Source organism: Salvelinus namaycush, chromosome 14 (genome assembly GCF_016432855.1).
Source record: "Salvelinus namaycush isolate Seneca chromosome 14, SaNama_1.0, whole genome shotgun sequence".
Lineage (NCBI taxonomy): Eukaryota > Metazoa > Chordata > Actinopteri > Salmoniformes > Salmonidae > Salvelinus > Salvelinus namaycush.
The window spans coordinates 7,016,454-7,033,478 of NC_052320.1; positions in this window are offsets into that span (position 1 = coordinate 7,016,454).

A 17,025-nucleotide genomic window follows, 5' to 3' on the forward strand; every position below is an offset into this window, starting at 1 on the left:
TTTAGTTAATCTGTATAATGAACCTCCTGATATTTCAGACGTGTATTATTGACTAAATTCCAAAACAATTCTTAATTTCTTCAGAGATTCCAAATGAGAAGGATTAGGTTGACATTCCTTTAAAAAGTGCATCCTTCCTTGAAGACTGACTGATTGGACAGGTGAATTGTCTCCACATGGGTTTCACCTGTCATTTATACCTCGAGGAAGGATGGAAGGCAGTGGCGGTCAGTGCCGTTTAAGATTAGGGAGGACGATTTATTTTAATGAGCATGGCCTTATTTATATTACAGCATATTGATGACTGTCATTCATATTCCATTCACCCAGCTCAATGTAACAGGCTAGGCTAGGTTTAGGCTACTACATACAAATTTTCACTATACCCATCATGCCTACGAATAAAAGTTTACAACGTAGCTGCGCAAGTCGAGAGAAATATTTGAGTAATCAAGATGACAGTGACACATTCAATACCGCCTTACACACTCTTACCTGCATCTAGGGTGTAATCAATTACATTTACATTTAAGTCATTTAGCAGACGCTCTTATCCAGAGCGACTTACAAATTGGAAAGTTCATACATATTCATCCTGGTCCCCCCGTGGGGAATGAACCCACAACCCTGGCGTTGCAAGCGCCATGCTCTACCAACTGAGCCACACGGGACCATCAATAGTCCAAACAGTTGCAAACAAGAGTTTCTATTGGACAAATTCAGGTATGTTTATCCCCATTTGTTCCATTTGCTACTGTTTTTAAGAAACATTTTTGAATACACACCTGATCACCCGTAAACACAGTTCACTTTCATAGCAGCCACATACAAACAGCATAATCACTTTGCTTGTTGTAGAATTCCTTCTCGCATCTACGCGCTCACCTCCTCTCACCTATTCCCTTCGCTTGTGGATTTCAACAGCTCTCTGTGACCAGGCGAAAAAAACCTTTCCAAGCAAAACCTTCCTTCCATAACTGCTATACACAGCCTACACCGTTGTCACCATATTAGCTAACGTCATAGTCAACATAGCTACTATAACTAACGCGCTAGTAAACACGCTATAATCATGCAGTACAGTGTTTAGCATGCAGTTTAGCTGAAATGATTTTGTTCTAAACTGTTCAACTATTGTCTTTCTCTATGTGAACAAATTATTATTTACAATGATGGCCTACCAAGAGGCATAAGTATTTTTTTTAATATGAAAGACAAAACACACTTTAGGACAAGAGAGACACCACAACACTAAAGAGAGACCAAAGATGACAACACATCATGGCAGCAACACAACATGGCAGCAGCACAATATGGTAGCTGCACAAACATGGTACAAACATTGTTGGGAACAGACAACAATACATCACACGAAGCATCCACAAGTGTCAGTAAGAGTGTCCATGATTGAGTCTTTGAATGTAGAGATGGAGATAAAACTGTCCAGTTTCAGTGTTTATTGCACCTGGTTCCAGCCGTCAGCTGCAGTGAACTGAAAAGAGGAGCGACCCAGGGATGTGTGTGCTTTGGGGACCTTTAACAGAATGTTATTGGCAGAATGGGTCTTGTATGTGGAGAATGAGGCTTGCAATAAGTATCTCAGATTGGGGGGAGTGAGCATTCTTCTTACCGAACGACATGACCTTTTGTTTTACTACACACCACATTTTATGCACTGTATTGAAGGGGAGTCAATGTACCCAGAGGTCAATGTACCCAGAGGAGGAAGTCAATGTACCCAGAGGAGGATGAAAACTAACTGTCCTCCGGCTACACCATGTTGCTACCCCAGAAAGTGATGTTGAGGCTACTGTAGACCTTCATTGCAAAACAGTGTATTGTAATTAATTACAACGACCAACAGTATGTGGACACCTGCTCTTCGAACATCTCTTTCCAAAATCATGGGCATTAATGTGGAGTTGGTCCCCCCTTTACTGCTATAACAGACTCCACTCTTCTGGGAATGCTTTCCACTAGATGGTGTAACATTGCTGCGGGGATCTAGCCCGAACCATGAAAAACAGCCCAGACCATTATTCCTCCTCCACCAAACTTTACAGTTGGCACTATGCATTGGGGCAGGTAGTATTCTCCTGGCATCCGTCCAACCCAGATTCGTCCGTCAGACTGCCAGATGGTGAAAAAAGTGGTCAGATGAAGCAGATGCTTCAACTACAGGACTGTTTTGCTAGCACAGACTGGAATATGTTCCGGGATTCTTCCGATGGCATTGAGGAGTACACCACATCAGTCACTGGCTTTATCAATAAGTGCATTGAGAACGTCGTCCCCACAGTGACTGTATGTACACACCCCAACCAGAAGCCATGGATTACAGTCAACATTCGCACTTAGATGAAGAGTAGAGCTGCCACTTTCAAGGAGCGGGACTCTATTCCGGAAGCTTATAAGAAATCCTGATATGCCTTCCAACGAACAATCAAACAGGTAAAGCATCAAAACAGGACTAGGATTGAATCGTACTACACTGGTACCGATACTCGTCGGATGTGGCAGGGCATGCAAACTATTACAGACTACAAAGGGAGGCACAACTGAGAGCTGCCCAGTGACATGAGCCTACCAGATGAGCTAAATAACTTCTATGCTCGCTTCGAGGCAAGTAACACTGAAACATGCATGAGAGCATCAGCTGTTCCGGATGACTGTGTGATCATGCTCTCCGCAGTCGATGTGAGTAGGACCTTTAAACAGGTCAATATTCATAAGGCCACGGGGCCAGACGGATTACCAGGACGTGTACTCAGAGCATGAGCTGACTAACTGGCAAGTGTCTTCACTGACATTTTCAAACTCTCCCTGTCTGAGTCTGTAATACCAACATGTTTCAAGCAGGCCACCATAGTGTTGTCGTGTCTTTGACTATGACAGATTAATTGCTATGACATGCTATTCTATAAAATAATTTCTCCGTAATTAATGAACTAATCATGTAAATATAATTAACTAGAGAGGGACACCACGAAATAATATTTATACAGCTGTTATCTTCCGAATAAACTCTTAAAGATTTAGTAATACTTTACATCCATAGCAGTCACATTAATCGTCATTTTATTCAGTCTCATCTGAAAGTGGTAAATCCTTGGTTATCTGCAAGAATCCTGGCTAACAAGTTGAATCAGCAATACAAAATTGGGTTTTTAATTATTTATTTACTAAATACCTAACTAATCACACAGAATTACATATACACAGAATGAAAATTATGTCATACAGAAAACGTCCCTGGTGGACGGAGCCGACATAACGGCTGGTTACACAAAGGAAAGGTGGTTGGGTTTGAGTGAAAGAGCGGGAAGACTGAGGAACAAAGGGATAAGCTATGCTATCGTAAATACAGTATCTTATGCATTCTAAATTACCACCCATTTGGAGAAGGGAAATGCAATAATATATTTACTCTGAGCTGCGCTTTGGTAGGTTGGTCGTAGATGCTGGCCGTGTTGGCCAACAGAGATCTTCCTGTCCTCGGAAGAATGTCACTGGTGGTAAATTGGATACGTTGTAGTATCGTCATTGTGTGTTAGACTGGATACGTCGTCCGTCCTTTCCTAGCCCACGTTTACAGCGGCCGCTGCTAACTCAACGGCTAGGAGGTATAACTTCTGTAGTGAATAAGAGTTCATACCATTCGCAACCAAAGCTCATGCTAAGGTTGGCTTCGTTCTGTAGTTATTATCTGAATCCTTATGTACCCAGAACAGCAAGTTATTTGCCCTTTTAACGCAGAGGCTGCAGGCCTCGTGTACTCGGAACAGGACGTTACATTTTCGTCAAGGGCTTATATAGTGGAGGGAGAGAAGGGTGTGTTTCATAGTTTATAACCCATGTCTCTTCACAGGGGCGGGCCACTGATTGAGCAGAGCTCTAACCTTATAAAAACCCAATTCTCTCATTTGGAAGCTAAAATTACATTTAATCTTTTCACAAATAGTTTCATATTCAAATATTTAAATTGCACAACAATTCCTTGTGAATCTGATAACTAGAATGTGTAGACTTTCCCAGATACAGTTTATGTCGTCCTGTCATCAGTCATAATGTCTCAGATGACAACCGAACTGACATCATATTTAACTGGTTCTATTACCGAAATATGGTTCCTTCCCTCCACTTGTTTGATGTTCCCAGACTCTCTATGTTTAACAAAGGCTATTCAAGAGTCCTTCAGTAGAGTCAGAGAGAGAGAGAAGAGAGGGAAGGGAGAAAGGTATTTATGGGGGGGTCATAAACCTTACCCACAGGCCAACGTCATGACAGGAGTTTGCCTCACCAAGATTTACATTCTAAAATCGCCACTAAATATCTACTATGGTGTGTACAGTAGATGTACTTCTTATAGGATACTGTAAGAAGTCTAGTGAAACTGCTGGAGTGTTGAGAATGTTACTAGCTTTTATTAAAATTGGGTAATTACCAGTGATGTATATAAACCCTGGATTGGTTTTTGCTATGTATTGGCCATTGAGAGGCGTTGAAAACACCGGTCGGCCATATTGGTACTCCCCGGGTAAAAGCATTACTCCATAGGAATGAATGGAATTCTACAGTATTTCAATTAAATGACATGTATTTAAGTATTCTGTAGTGGGGACATAGATTTCAGGGAAAAAAAGGTTTTGTATGTTTAGCTCACATAATATAATTTAAAAGTATGCATTAGGGTGTCTGTAATATGATAAACGTGTCACAAACAAATGTAGTCATTAATAAATGAATTTCTATTGCTTCCAAAATATTTTTTACAATACAATAAAACGCCTTAGTCATCTAGTATAGCCTATATATAAATCATTGGTGATTACAGAGTCACGTGTGAAAACTCGTGCTAATAAGTGAATAGCCATCTTAAAATACAACCTGACACATTGCATTTAGGCCAATCTGGATTCAATATGTCCCAAAGTAGTCCTAATGATTCTGGGATTTACCCTCAAATAGTTGCAGCTCTATTCTAATGAGGCTATTCAGTATTAAAATATTCTGACAATCCGAGCAATAATGATCAAATCTTGCCAGAATAAACAGTGAATAAAATACCACAACACTCTTGATGCATAAATTCAACAATCTGAGGTATAATAACTGGAATACAGAGGAAGTTGTACTGATTAGTGAAGCGTTTCTGTGTCAACAGAACAACAGGTCATACAATGCTGTTAAGAGAGACTACTTACAAGCAGGAAAAATGGCAGGAATGTAAAGTTAATAAAGATTACTGGGGCGCTTGTGACTCCTAAATTCACGCAGCTTTGTCCTCCTCCCTTTAGAACCATAAAAGTCAGTGTAAAAAAAAATGTGTACTAATATTTTATGGTCAAATTGTGAGACTGTTTAAACAATGTCACCATTCAGAGCAAAGATATATAATTACTCTCTCCTAATTTTCTATTTAATATTCCTAACTTAACACATCGAAGAAAAACTACACATTGTAAATAAATGCTTTCGTCTTTTTTAGAAAATAAATGCATTCTTTAATAGGTCAATGTGATTCAAAATAATGTAAGCAAATGCTTCTACCATGTATGTCCAAGTCAGTTATCACTCTCGCTGTGAGGAGAGGTGTTGGAGGCAGTTCATGAATCGGCACGGGGTGTCCCACTCTGAGCCAAAGTGAAGAGCGTCTCATTGTCAGACGACAGCGCAGCCAGATGTGCAGCCAACTCGCTCTGCTTTGCCTCAACAACGTCCTCCCGAACAGACAGCATTATCTCTGCGACGAGTCTTTTGGATGAGTCTATATTAAAGATAGACTCCTTGTCTGAGCTGTCCACCGCTCTTAATGAATAAAAAATACATTTAATTTGTGCAACGCTTTTCATAACAGAGTTCTCAAAGCTCTACGAAAGCTCTACAAAAATAAAAACATTTAGAATCAAGGCTGTTCAAATATCAACAGTGGGCTAGGTGTTAAAAAGCTTTTCAGATTAGGACTATGAGAAAGACAGTATTACCTTGGTCTCTGGGACTCTGGAGTTGAGAATTCTCCCTCGAATGATGATGGACTGGTCGATCGCATTGTCTCAGTTGGGAAATGAAAAGCATCCCTGCAAACTGTGTAAATGTGCATCTTTTTGGGGGGCTCCTCTGGAACCTTCCTAAGGCGAAGCACTGGGCGCCGTGGCAGCCTCACCTTTGGCCTTCCCTCTGGAGGAGTAGGGACGAGGCCAGAGACATTGAAGACTGATTTGGAAGAGGTCAGGAGGGATTTGGACAGACTGTCTTCTTCGTCTGTGGAGGAAATCCTTTGGGCCTCTTTGTCAATAGGGATATCGGATCGACTGGAGGGAAACTCCAATGAGCTCCGACAGTTGCTCATGGCATAAAGTGAGGATGATGCAGAGACATCCTTTTGCAACTGTGTCAGTTTCAATTCTGTGCCGTATGAAACTTCCTTTGAGGTTGAAGTAGGCACACCAATTACGGAGAGAGAGTCAATGCTTCTACTGAGGTGAGTAGCATTTTCAATGTCTTCAGGATTCTTCAAAGCATCAAGGTAGGACATTGACAGGCATCCTTTGACGGGCATGCAATTGACTGGGGATGCTGGTTTTGAAGTAACTACCTTCTGAAGATCAAGGTCTTCCTGTGAGGATATTGCACCAGCGCTCCGTCTGAGGAAACCATCCTCATCCAGTAGGTCATCACAGACAGTGTCCATGAGGCCTGAGGCAATATATTTTATCTTCAGGGATGACATCCAGATCCCTGGATATCCCTCAAAAGCTTCAGTTGAGTAAGACGCTACATCATCTAGGTCAGGCTGGAGTCCAGCCACATTAGGAACAAATGGTGTGTTGCTTGCCTTGAGAGAGGTTCCCATAGCACCCAAAATGTTGCTGACAGCATTGATGGCAGTCTGGCTTGCCTTGGGGGAAATCGTCCTGTTGGGAGAATCTTGTCTAATCATATTGATTATTTTAGTGTTGACCTGCTCCAGAACTTTGATGATTTGGTCTTTGGCAGTAGACTGTAGTTTGGGGGTAAGTGAAATGGCATCTACGTTGGCATTCATGGTCTCACTGGCTTTCCCGGTCAGCTGACAGGCCTGGTCTTTACTGCGTTTTGTGGATACACTTTTCAACATATCCTCAATAATTTCTTTCTCTGAGCAGTCCTCGCTTTTGAGGTTCACCGATCCAAATTGAGGCAAAGAGACAGAATGTCTTACCTCATTCCTCACAGATTGGGCCAGGGTTTCTTTGAAAGGTTCTGTGCTAATTTGGTCCAGAACTCCATCCACAAGGGTGACATAGAGGTTAGGGAAAGAGGTGCTTCTGGTGGCCTGGTGAGCTTTCCTTCTAGGGGATGAGTTAAAGACATAACTTACTCTAATGACTCTTTTTTCATCCGTATTCTTCTCACCTGGAGATATGAGCGCTGTGTCTTGGATCAAAATTGGCTTTACCTCATGGTCTTCAATCTTTACTGCAAGGACCTGTGATTTTGTGTGGCGTTCATCAAATCCAGACAGGCTGCTCTGAATTGGTCCAGGAACAACAACATTTGATGTACCTTCTTCAGGATCGTCATGTAGTAGGGCTAGTGGCTGGTCGTCTAAAATCATTTCACTGCACATATCGATGGCATCTTCCACTAAATCATCAGCGATCAACTCAACTTTTGCAGAGGCCATTGATTTCGCTGGGTGCTCGCCTGTTGCCTCAGAGAGCATTCCTTCCATATCTGCTCTGGAAGTAGTACAAGAACATGGAACACTGGCCATCACAGTCGTCTCCTGGGACGAGGTTGATGCAGCTGCGGAGGCCTCTGAGCTGCTTGTCTTACTGTTGTTTTCTGCAACCTCTGAAGTGTCAGATGAAAACACCATTCCATAACTGGGAGAGTTGGATAAAGATGAGATCACTGGCTCCGAGGGAAGTATTTCCAGAGTCAGGGAAGGAGCTTTTTCATCTCTTTCACCCTGAAGCTCAGGAAAAGGCAGCTCGAATAGGATGCTGTCATATGCAGTGCTAATAAGATCACAGGCGACACCTTCTAGTTTTGAACAGGAATCTCGGCGGTTCTCGGGGTCTGCCTTTTTTAATGCAGTCAATGCAGGTGGCTGAATGTTTGTTATACCTGAGGTGCCTTCTTCAGCATCACAGTCTAGTGCAAGCTCTTCAATGTTTTCCTCATTTAATAAGTGTCTAATGTCTTCCAAAACATTGCTTACCACATCAATGGCTGTTTGGCTGGCCTTTGCAGAGACAACTCTGAATTGGGTAGGGGAGTCTTCTCGGATCATTACGATAACCTGCTCCTGGACTTCCTCCAGAACGTCAGTGATCAACGTTGTCACATAGGTGTTTATGTCTTCTCCGTTGGCCATCTGCTCCTCTGGTTCTGGATCATCTGCTTGAGCATTGGGTTTGATTGTGTTTCCCCCACGGAGTCTGCAGGCAGGTTCATTGCTAGGATTGGCCGCTCGAGAGACGCACTTCAACACATCGTAAGCGATTCTGGCACTCAGGGCCCTTTGTGCCGCTGGTGTAGTCCCTGGAATCGTCAGTTTGACCTCATCCCTGATTGACTCCGCCAGCTGCTCCCTGACAAGCTTGGAGCCTAAGTGGTCGAGGATGACAGATTTCAGCTGAGCTCTGTCTGGGATGCTTTGTCCCTTGATGGCTTTGAAGATCCTAAAAACAGGTTCTTGGAAACCCTTCAGCGGTGCCAGACCATCCAGGCATGGTCTCCTCTGGAGTGGTGCAAGGCTTGGTCTCCTCTGTAGCATGGCTGGCTTTTCCTTAGATTTCCCTATTAATAACACACACACATTTTAAAAATTTGATTTAATATAGCATTCACTGGCTATGAACATACTCTGAAAGATATTTCGTAATGAAATTATGGTTCTTTAGTAAGGAAATGTTCTTACCTGATAGAGAAACTGTTTTCTTTACAGTTTTGGAGTGAGCAGGTTTGAGAGCAGGCTGAGCAGATGCTATAATAGATTTTTTAATTTTAAAGAATACCAAATACGATATGATATACAGCACAACACATTCAACTGCTCCTTGTAGGTTGCATTTGGCATTGTCATTTAAACATTGCTTAACTGTGTGATGAATTCAAATGAAATCTTACCTGGTTTTTCAAATATTTCTTCCAGCAGCTTATTTGGTTTGATAGAGGCCTCTCTCAACCTCTCAAACTCCTGGAGGTTTTTCAATTCCTCTTTCATTATCCTCAACTGAATAGCCTGTTTTTGTTCCATAATGCACATTTTCTGTGAAGAACAGAGTCCAAAAATAGCAACTTAGCATCCACAACAGTTGAGGTAAAATGATTTCTTAATTTTCATGATTTATTCAAACTTGAAAATAATTGTGGGTAGTTTTGTGAAGTATGATGAAAGTGTGACATTTGTACCTTTCTGATGCGCTTTTCTTTGGCCTCTTTCATATACTTGGCCTTGTTCAAATCGTGCCTCACATCCTTTTCAATGAGTTTCAGCCTGGATCGCTCCTTAGAAACCCAATCCTCTTTAAACTCTCTCTCTTGGTCATACAACGCAGTTTGCAGGCCATATTTCTGTCCCCTGTCCCTATCAATACATTAAACAGATGAGTCATGACATTGCCAACACAGAGTAGGCCTATATAACTCTACTTTATTACCTCATGCACTTCTTGCCTACCTGGAACCAATGGTTGACTGCAGATGCTTCAGGTTCTGTGCTCCTTTATTCAGTAAGTACTCTATCATATCTTCCAGGGTAACGTCCTTAGGTATATGTCCTTCCTCTTGCAACTGAACCATTCTCAGTATCTGTTCCTTCTTAAATAGGATAAATACAATTTTTGTACATTTTAAACACTTATCTACCTAATAAAATACATGTTACATTGTTTTTAGAGTGATGAATGATCATTTCACATTTTCTCGTGAAAATAACATGTGTGATCTTCACAGAAGTTCACATTTAAGAACGCAGTCATACTGCCCACATACCAACTTTTTGCTGTACGTTTTATGATGGTCAGTCTTGACCGTATCCAGGTAATGTTTGTATGTGTTATACTCCTTTAATGAGCATACAACCTTGAGAAGAGAGAGAATCAAAATGTTTCCTGCTATAATAGTCCTGGAGTTAACTATCGGTAAAGCTTACAGTCTTCTACTACACTGTTCAGAAACAATAATATTAACTTCAAACCTACGTTGTCCTCTTTAGTGATGAAGTTTCGCTTCTTTAACTTCTCATGCATTTCCTTCTGATGGTAGTATTCATTGAGGTTTGGGTCATGCAAGCTGTTGTACGTCGGCCTCATAATGTGACAGTTTGGGTCACTGAGGTTGAAATCAGATGTAGGCTGATACAACTGAAGGAACAAGGATATAAACAAAAAAATAAACATTCTACTGGATTCTTCTTCCATTCTAAAGCACCACTCTACTGGACCCTCAACATCCGGCGCCGAAACGAGATGGCCGCCTCGCTTCGCGTTCCTTGGAAAATATGCAGTATTTTGTTTTTTTATGTGTTATTTCTTACATCGGTACCCCAGGTAATCTTAGGTTTCATTACATACAGTCGGGAGGAACTACTGAATATACGATTCACGTCAACTCATCATCGTTCCTACCAGGAATATGACTTTCCCGAAACGGATCCAGTGTTTTGCCTTCCACCCAATACAATGGATCTGATCCCAGCCGGCGACCCTGTGCGACGCCGTAAAAGGGGCAAACGAGGCGGTCTCCTGGCCAGGCTTCGGAGACGGGCACATCGCGCTCCACTCCCTAGCATACTACTCGCCAATGTCCAGTCTCTTGACAATAAGGTTGATGAAATCCGAGCACGGGTAGCATTCCAGAGAGACATCAGGGATTGCAACGTGCTCTGCTTCACGGAAACATGGCTAACTCAAGAGACGCTAACGGAGTCGGTGCAGCCAGCTGGTTTCTTCATGCATCGCGCCGACAGAAACAAACATCTTTCTGGTAAGAAGAGGGGCGGGGGGGTATGCCTTATGATTAACGAGACGTGGTGTGATCATCATAGTGATCATCATAACAACACACAGGAACTCAAGTCATTCTGTTCACCTGATCTAGAACTCCTCACAATAAAATGTCGACCGCATTATCTACCAAGGGAATTCTCTTCAATCATAATCACAGCCGTATATATTCCCCCCCAAGCAGACACATCGATGGCCCTGAACGAACTTTATCTGACTCTTTGTAAACTGGAAACCACACACCCTGAGGCTGCATTCATCGTAGCTGGGGATTTTAACAAGGCTAATCTAAAAACAAAACTCCCTAAATTCTATCAGCATATCGATTGTGCTACCAGGGCTGGAAAAACCCTAGATCATTGTTATACTAATTTCCGCGACGCATATAAGGCCCTCCCCCGCCCCCCTTTCGGAAAAGCTGACCACGACTCCATTTTGTTGATTCCAGCCTACAAACAGAAACTAAAACAACAAGCTCCCGCGCTCAGGTCTGTTCAACGCTGGTCCGACCAATCTGATTCCACGCTTCAAGACTGCTTCGATCACGCGGATTGGAATATGTTCCGCATTGCGTCCAACAACAATATTGACGAATATGCTGATTCGGTGAGCGAGTTCATTAGGAAGTGCATTGACGATGTCGTACCCACAGCAACGATTAAAACATTCCCAAACCAGAAACCGTGGATTGACGGCAGCATTCGCGTGAAACTGAAAGCGCGAACCACTGCTTTTAACCAGGGCAAGGTGACCGGAAGCATGACCGAATACAAACAGTGTAGCTATTCTCTCCGCAAGGCAATCAAACAGGCTAAGTCCCAGTACAGAGACAAAATCGAGTCGCAATTCAACAGCTCAGACACAAGAGGTATGTGGCAGGGTCTACAGTCAATCACGGATTACAAAAAGAAAACCAGCCCCGTCGCGGACCAGGATGTCTTGCTCCCAGACAGGCTAAACAACTTTTTTGCCCGCTTTGAGGACAATACAGTGCCACTGACACGGCCCCCTACCAAAACCTGCGGGCTCTCCTTCACTGCAGCCGAGGTGAGTAAAACATTTAAACGTGTTAACCCTCGCAAGGCTGCAGGCCCAGACGGCATTCCCAGCCGCGTCCTCAGAGCATGCGCAGACCAGCTGGCTGGTGTGTTTACGGACATATTCAATCAATCCTTATCCCAGTCTGCTGTTCCCACATGCTTCAAGAGGGCCACCATTGTTCCTGTTCCCAAGAAAGCTAAGGTAACTGAGCTAAACGACTACCGCCCCGTAGCACTCACTTCCGTCATCATGAAGTGCTTTGAGAGACTAGTCAAGGACCATATCACCTCCACGCTACCGGACACCCTAGACCCACTCCAATTTGCTTACCGACCCAATAGGTCCACAGACGACGCAATCGCAACCACACTGCACACTGCCCTAACCCATCTGGACAAGAGGAATACCCATGTGAGAATGCTGTTCATCGATTACAGCTCAGCATTTAACACCATAGTACCCTCCAAACTCGTCATCAAGCTCGAGACCCTGGGTCTCGACCCCGCCCTGTGCAACTGGGTCCTGGACTTCCTGACGGGCCGCCCCCAGGTGGTGAGGGTAGGTAACAACATCTCCACGCCGCTGATCCTCAACACTGGGGCCCCACAAGGGTGCGTTCTGAGCCCTCTCCTGTACTCCCTGTTCACCCACGACTGCGTGGCCATGCACGCCTCCAACTCAATCATCAAGTTTGCGGATGACACTACAGTGGTAGGCTTGATTACCAACAACGACGAGACGGCCTACAGGGAGGAGGTGAGGGCCCTCGGAGTGTGGTGTCAGGAAAATAACCTCACACTCAACGTCAACAAAACAAAGGAGATGATTGTGGACTTCAGGAAACAGCAGAGGGAGCACCCCCCTATCCACATCGACGGGTCAGTAGTGGAGAAGGTGGAAAGTTTTAAGTTCCTCGGTGTACACATCACGGACAAACTGAATTGGTCCACCCACACAGACAGCGTCGTGAAGAAGGCGCAGCAGCGCCTCTTCAACCTCAGGAGGCTGAAGAAATTCGTCTTGTCACCAAAAGCACTCACAAACTTCTACAGATGCACAATCGAGAGCATCCTGTCGGGCTGTATCACCGCCTGGTACGGCAACTGCTCCGCCCACAACCGTAAGGCTCTCCAGAGGGTAGTGAGGTCTGCAGAACGCATCACCGGGGGCAAACTACCTGCCCTCCAGGACACCTACACCACCCGATGTCACAGGAAGGCCATAAAGATCATCAAGGACAACAACCACCCAAGCCACTGCCTGTTCACCCCGCTATCATCCAGAAGGCGAGGTCAGTACAGGTGCATCAAAGCAGGGACCGAGAGACTGAAAAACAGCTTCTATCTCAAGGCCATCAGACTGTTAAACAGCCACCACTAACATTTAGCGGCCGCTGCCAACATACTGACTCAACTCCAGCCACTTCAAAAATGGGAATTGATGGAAATTATGTAAAAATGTACCACTAGCCACTTTAAACAATGCCACTTAATATAATGTTTACATACCCTACATTACCCATCTCATATGTATATACTGTACTCTATATCATCTACTGCATCTTGCCATCTTTATGTAATACATGTACCACTAGCCACTTTAAACTATGCCACTTTATGTTTACATACCCTACAGTACTCATCTCATATGTATATACCGTACTCTATACCATCTACTGCATCTTGCCTATGCCGTTCTGTACCACCACTCATTCATATATCTTTATGTACATATTCTTTATCCCTTTACACTTGTGTGTGTATAAGGTAGTAGTTGTGGAATTGTTAGGTTAGATTACTTGTTGGTTATTACTGCATTGTCGGAACTAGAAGCACAAGCATTTCGCTACACTCGCATTAACATCTGCTAACCATGTGTATGTGACTAATAAAATTTGATTTGATTTGATTTCTATTCTACTGCACCATTCTACTGGACCCTTCTTCTATTCTACTGCACCATTCTATTGTATGCATGTTCTTTAAAAAAATGTTATACTGTATCCTGTTAAATATATGTTCTGCTTACCTTTTTACCCAAGCTGGCTCTATGAAATTTAAAGGGGACCCCAGGTAGGACCGGTAGCTTTGTCATGGCAGCCAATCTGCTGCTCACTGAAGGCTTTGTTTCTATCATGATCTGAGGAGGCTTCCCTTTCAGTGGACGAGTTTGCTTCTCTGGTCGCGAGGGTATCTGACACAGGGGCTTTGAGGTCTTCTCCTGAAAACCAACATAGCAATAATGTATTTCTTACAAACTCACCTGTGATAGTTCATCCGACCATTATGACATGGCGGCGAGCCTGATATGTCATCATAGGTTGACGCCCAATGAACTACTGTTGCCGTAGCCTGAGTGCCAGTCTATTTGTTTTTTATATCAACTCACTGTCATGCCAAATATGATTTTTGGCTTAGCTATAAGAGCACAAACAGATCTGGGCCCAGGCTACTGTTGCCACAGAGATTCTAATTATGTGACCTGTGTCTGACCAGTAGCGGTGCATGTGTAAAATCACTGGGAAAGCTGTGGGAGTAAATGGTACATATAGGGACAGATATAAATTTGTACATCAGACCACAGGAGGAGAAGGCGACACATAGGCGCATAGGACACTGGACACACTAATGTTAGAGAGACACATAGTCTGCTGATCCTAATAAGGGCAAACATACCAAAGAGCACACCAAGCTAAACATAAGTACGAAGGCCAAAGACATAGGCCCATAGGATAGATGGACATATATTATTTTTAGGACAAGAAGGGGTCCTGCCACCATTATAACCTAACTGAAAGCAGATATGGGCGTTATTGGGCGTGAACAAGCAGGAAGCTTAAACTGAAAGATAATGGTGGCAGATGGACTAAGGGAAGGAACTTCATTTGCATGTGGGATGGACTCATTTGATGTATGTGTATAAGAACAGAGCCAGTGCTTATGGAAGTTGGTCTTTTCCGCGGACTGAGACGGCTTCTGATATTTTGTATTAAAAAGCCTTTATTGAATTCACAAGTTCTTGTAAGTGTTATATTTGTAATACGATTTTCCACGACAAAGCCAAGACAGTAAAAAAGCCATATTACAACCTATGTTGTGATATTTGCTCTTTATACAACGGCTGGATCTAATCCTGAATGCTGATTGGTTTAAAGCTAATTCCAGCCGGTGTCTATTCCACAAGTTACCACCGGCTAAATCTATGATGTTAAAATGCCTATTTACTCTGTTCCATCTGACTGCGTAATCCACTGTCTCGTCAGTCCAGGCAGGGAAGTTAAAACTTGATCTCCACTGTAAAAATCTCCACTGTAAAAAGCATCTAGACATTATTTAACAATTATTTTATACTAACAGTGAGTTTTCAACAGCAGAGATTTGTATAAACCTTGCTGTCTGTCTCTCCGACATTTGCAACATTGTTTCAATATTCAAATTTGATCTCCAACTGTAATGAACGTGTAGAGGTCGGGTTTTGGGACGAGAGAGAGAGGCAGACAGCATTTCTCAGCCAGTCAAAATCACGAATCAGCTGGCATGATGTTTATGGATATATGCTGCTGAGCGAATGCCTAGGCTCTAGCTCAAGTATTAGGCAAGGTTATTCTGTTCACGGAACCACCGCTACACTTCACCCCTCCCCTGACCTCCTCTCACAACACCCCAGTAGCTGATCGACATCAACTGTGCGATCAAGGTCCAATGGCACCAATGAGACTGACTGTGATTGAACCCAGATCATATCCACACCACAAGACTGAGGGGATTAGTTTATGTTGCCCGGGTTACCTCGGTGGGAGGAGTTTGAACTGGGTGAAAAGTGATTGCATTCGTTTTGGAACCGCATCGCCTCCCGGGGGTGAGCCAGGTGCCCCGCTCTGGCCGAAGGCGAAGTCGGCTCAACAAAAGTGACGTAATTATTAAGCTCATGGAGTGATGAGTAGGATTATGTGTTTTCACACGCAAAAGTGATTGCTTTGATAAAAACGCTTTATCTGCCTTCCCAATGAAAACTAGTTTGAAAATTCAAACATCTATTTTATGCAAAAGAGATGTGTTTCTGGAAGGTGCACCATGCTGCCTTGTTGACAACATGACCGACTGGCGCAGATTACTGTTGTATTGAGAAGGGTGCTCCTTCCTCCCTGCTTTCACCCAATGATGTGACTGGCCATTGCCTGGTTCAACCCGGGCCAGCGTAATATCAAATCAAATGTATTTATATATAGCCCTTCGTACATCAGCTAATATCTCGGGGTGCTGTACAGAAAAAAAATTGTAATAGGACTCCCTCACTGTGTGTGTTGGCCAGAGGGTTGTTGCCAGGGGTCGGATCCATAGGATGTCCCAAGGATACCGCCTAGCATCAACCATGAGACTGACTGGGTTTGAACCGAGGTCAATCTGCATGTCACAAGACTGTTAGCCCACTGAGCTTAAATCTAGGCATTAGGTCAGACAGATAACACACATTTCAGGCAAGGTTACTCATCACACAAGAATAGTTCACTTTGTAGTCCTTTGTAGCTCAGTTCAGAGCATGGGACTTGTAAACTTTGATGACAATTAGGCTTGATTCACATAGTCCTACTGTTTATGTTCAGACTTCATATTATTGGAGTACACAATCGTCTATTTTACCTTTTCAATTACACAATACTTAGGCTAGACAATTGTTTACAAGTTTAGCAAAATGCAAAGGTGAAAGCAAAAGTGTTTACCTGACAGCTTTTAAAAACGTCGTTCTCCATTGCACAGCATAGAACAAAATGCCTCTGAACATGATTATTTGTCAATACATATGCATCATAATGTAGTGAGAATACTGTACCATCTGTGACGCAACGCATTGGCATATCCGAAATTCCATTGATTCTACCGCATGTATTGGAGTCACACTGTTTAATTTTTCCCTTCTAAATCTGTTGGATAAAAAAAGTAAGGATCAATGTATATAATGAACGATTTAGGCCTATCAATAAATATAT